This window comes from Octopus sinensis, linkage group LG4, assembly GCF_006345805.1.
Source record: "Octopus sinensis linkage group LG4, ASM634580v1, whole genome shotgun sequence".
NCBI classification, from domain to species: Eukaryota; Metazoa; Mollusca; class Cephalopoda; order Octopoda; family Octopodidae; genus Octopus; species Octopus sinensis.
This window is the reverse complement of record NC_043000.1, coordinates 26,227,695-26,232,452: the sequence shown is the minus strand read 5'-3', so window position 1 is coordinate 26,232,452 and position 4,758 is coordinate 26,227,695.

Genomic DNA, 4,758 nt, shown 5'->3' with positions numbered 1-4,758 from the left:
CTAATAATATATATTATAATTATTGCAGCAAGTACCTGAGATAACTTTGGACGAGTTTCAGTCTTATTCGACCTCCTCAACGGAGTACAGACTTCGCAGTTGTTGCCGAGTGACAAGAGAATCACGAACTAAATATGAAAATATTATTCGCTAGATTAGTACAAACATTTTACTTCCATATCCCACTATATTTTTAGTGATATTCAGTGATATATGAAAGATCCTGCAGGGGCTGGCACCAGACTTTGACATCGAGTGTTATACTAACCTCTGAACAGGACTCTATGGCACAGTGCCAAAGGTCCCAACCACACCGTATAGAGAAATGGTCAGATACTTCAATAGTTCGGATCCACAGCTGTTTAATATCTTTCCAAAGACTGAGCGATTTACATGGATTAGGGGTAGATGTTTTCAAGACAAACTTTGTTCATCTGCTGTACAAGATCCCAAATGAAACTCGCGCAAGAAACTCAAAGAATATTGGCAAATATCAAATTCCCTCATTCATCAAAGGCCAACCGCATCTGAATAGCCTTTGTAAAGGTAATGAAAATGGCGGTGCCCCAGCAAGGCCACAGCCGCTGGAATGGAAAATAAAGAAATAAAAGAATAAAAGATAAATTGAATTCGAACTGCAAAAGCACAAATCTAATGCAGCAAATGGCTTAGTACAAGTTTGACAGCTTCCTTTGTTCCTCGTGTTCAAGGCGGAGTAAATGGGTTTCACAGAATGGCTCCATATCTGTCGGATCAGGCATCACTGATTAACATAGTGTTCCTCTTTTGATGGAATACATCTCTGGTGGTAGAGAAACCGGCTTCTGCAAGTCACGTGGTTGCAAAAGAGGCTATAGTTGATTCGATCGTCATGAACTATTCTGGATTTGTGTCAGTAATTAGCAGGAAATAGGCGCGTGCGTGGCCGTTTAGTAAGAAGCTTGCATCCCAACCACATGGTCCTGGGTTCAGTTCCATTGCGTGGCAGCTTGGGCAAGTGTCTTCTACTATTGCCACGAGTTGCCCAAAGCCCTGTGAGTGGATTTGGTAAACGGAAACTGAAAGAAGACCGTCGTGTATGTATGTATATGTATGTATATATATATATATATATATATATATATATATATAGAGAGAGAGAGAGAGAGAGAGAGAGAGAGAGAGAGAGAAAATCCCATCAGACTTGCCTAAGGAGGATACTAGGCATCAAATGGAAGTCTTTAGCACCAAACGCCGTAGTTCTTCAGCAAGCTAACACATCCAGTATTGAAATGATCCTCATATGCAATCAGGTGCCTTAGGTTGGGCACCTTGCTAGGATGCAGGATGATAGGTTGCCAAAGCAGTAGATTTACAGGGAGCTGCAGTGTGGCAAATATCCGAGACATAAACCTAAGAAACGTTTTAGGGATGCTGTCAAAAGCAACCTTAAGACTCTTAATGAGAAAGTTGAAGACTGGGAGCAGGTGACGCAAGATCGATCGGTTTGGAAACAAATGACCTACAATAGATGTAAAGCATTTGAAGCTCAAAGAATTGAACAATCTATCTTGAAACGAGCTCTTCGAAGACAGAACTTAACTACAATCCCAGACACTTTTCTGCTTAAAAATATTTTTAAGATCTGCAGTAGGGTTTGCTTGTCAAGAGCCGGACTTGCTAGTCATATAAGATCTCATGACAGTATTTATTAAATGAAGAGATGGCCTTCTTCCGTAAAAAAGTGGCAATCATCATTATATTTATCTATAATATATATATATAATATATATATATATATATACCTCATATATTAAGGGCTAAAGAGGGTTATTCTAAAGCCAAATACACTGTTTTATCCACTTATAATCCGCTTGTTACAGGAAAATTGAAACTGAAAACGGGCAACTAACTTTTAGAAAATTTAAATTTCGTTATCTCTATATTGAATCAATTTCGGACTAATCTTATAAAAAAAGATATATTCCTTCTTCAGTAGAACTTTCGATGGGATATAAATAAAATACTCACGTATGATCATGGAAAAAGCACAAGCTAAAAACATAACTACACTTGAGTACATCACTTATATCTAAAAATAAAAATTCTTTGGTCACCTCAGAAACAACGTCCAGACCTTTCGCCGCTACATTGTAATGGTTACCAGTCCTCCTGTAGCAAGCATCGAGTTTACTACTAAGCAAATAGGATGAAGTCCCTTACTCACAGCCAAGGAATTCATCAGGACGTGGGCAGTATATTTAAAAAAAACCGTTACGGTTGCAATATACATCATATAATTAAGGGCTAAAGAGGTTATTCTAAAGCCAAATACACTGTTTTATCCACTTATAATCCGCTTGTTACAGGAAAATTGAAACTGAAAACGGGCAACTAACTTTTAGAAAATTTAAATTTCGTTATCTCTATATTGAATCAATTTCGGACTTAATCTTATAAAAGATATATTCCTTCTTCAGTAGAACTTTCGATGGGATATAAATAAAATACTCACGTATGATCATGGAAAAAGCACAAGCTAAAAACATAACTACACTTGAGTACATCACTTATATCTAAAAATAAAAATTCTTTGGTCAGCCTCAGAAACAACGTCCAGACCTTTCGCCGCTAACAAATTAATGGTTACCAGTCCTCCTGTAGCAAGCATCGAGTTCTACTAAGCAATATAGGATGAAGTCCCTTACTCTACACAAAGAATTCATCAGGAAGCGTGGGCAGTATATTTAAAAAAAACCGTTACGGTTGCAATATACATCATATAATTAAGGCTAAAGAGGGTTATGCGTGTGTCTTAATATCTGTGTTTATGTTCACGTAACGTAGCGGTTCGACAAAACAGACTGATAGAATAAGTAGTTGGCTTTTAAAAAAGTACTGGGGTCGATTCATTTGACTGAAAATTCTTCAAAGCGGTACTCCAGCATGGGAGACTATTTTCTTTTGAACTGCAGTTAGTGTTATCGCCAATTATGTGGTCTGCACCCTCACCTGGTTCACAGTCTCGTATGTACAGTTGCGTCACAAAGATGTCGCCATATTTAAATTATCCTGAAAATGGTTTTCGAAATTTTTATATCAGCTGTTCAATAAATGGTCAACGCAGACAGTCCTCTGGTGTATGATGTTTGCAAACTTTTGAAAAACAACCGAGTATGTTTTGTTTGCTTTTCGTTTCGTATTTGTTTGTTTGGGGGTTTGTTTGTCTTTTTTACTATTGGGCTTTCTGTTATTTTGTCTGTTCGTCTTTTTTTAGATTGTGCCAATAAAACAATTTGTTCCTGAAACCTTTAATCTTTTGACAGCTTCTCACAAAATCAAATGTTCGCCCTTAGAGTATTCCATTTCATTTGATCATTGACTTCAACAAATCATTTACATAAAACTAAAAAACATATATACTCAAATTTTATTTCAACATTTATATATTGGTCAACAGTTAATCTGGCCTTTGCTACTGGTTTAAATTTTTTTGTAAATGTGTATGTGTGCTCAGGGGTCATTCAGTGATAGCTTCAAATGTAAAGAGTTGAAGAGTGGCAGCCATAGTTATGATAACTATCGACGTTATCCCCTTTGGATAACCACCGTTCTTCCATGTGCAGCAACATATTTTTAAATTTCTCAGCATCACATTAATATTTAAAAATTATATTATTTTCTGAAAATGAAACCGAAAAGGTGAGGCTTTGTCCGTGTTATCATCCAAGTGCTTTATCCCTGAGGAGGGGGCCGTTTATGAATAATGCAGTACAGTTCTTTCATTATTTATATTTTCCTTGCTTCAATCATTGGACTGCCGCCATGTTGGAGCACCTCTTTGGAAGGTTTACTCCGACAAACGAACCCCCCCCCAGTAGATACTTTAAGCTTGTTATTTATTCTCTCTGTCTCTTTTATTGAACCTCTAAGTTTCGGGGACGTGTACAAACCAACACCTGCGCGCCAAGCCAGCGAGGTGGCACCCTTCGAAAGTTACAACAAAGCAAACCGCATTGTGACCAGCGATGAATAACATCCGATAGTCTGATAAATACTGTTATACCGTGATATATGTATATATATATATATATATATATTATATATATCTATATATATATATATATGTTTGTATGTGCATATATATGTGTGTGTGTGTGTATATATATATATATATACATACAGTTGCGGCCAAAATGTTCAGAACGGCATTTTGGCCGCCATGGGTTTTGCAGTAAATCACTAAATCATCCATAACTTTTGTATTATCCTCTCAAATTACACCAAAATCTCAGACAATAACAATTAATATTGTATTTATTGTCTGTGAAAATTATAGAATATAAAACAACTTTAATAAAAACTTATACCTACTTTTCTGGCGAAAACAATGCCGTTCTGAACATTTCGGCCGCAACTGTATATATATATATATAATATATATATATATATATATATATATATATATATATATAATATATATATATATGTTTGTATGTGCATATATGTGTGTGTGTGTATATATATATATATATACATACAGTTGCGGCCAAAATGTTCAGAACGGCATTTTGGCCGCCATGGGTTTTGCAATAAATCACTAAATCATCCATAACTTTTGTATTATCCTCTCAAATTACACCAAAATCTCAGACAATAACAATTAATATTGTATTTATTGTCTGTGAAAATTATAGAATATAAAACAACTTTAATAAAAACTTATACCTACTTTTCTGGCGAAAACAATGCCGTTCTGAACATTTCGGCCGCAACTGT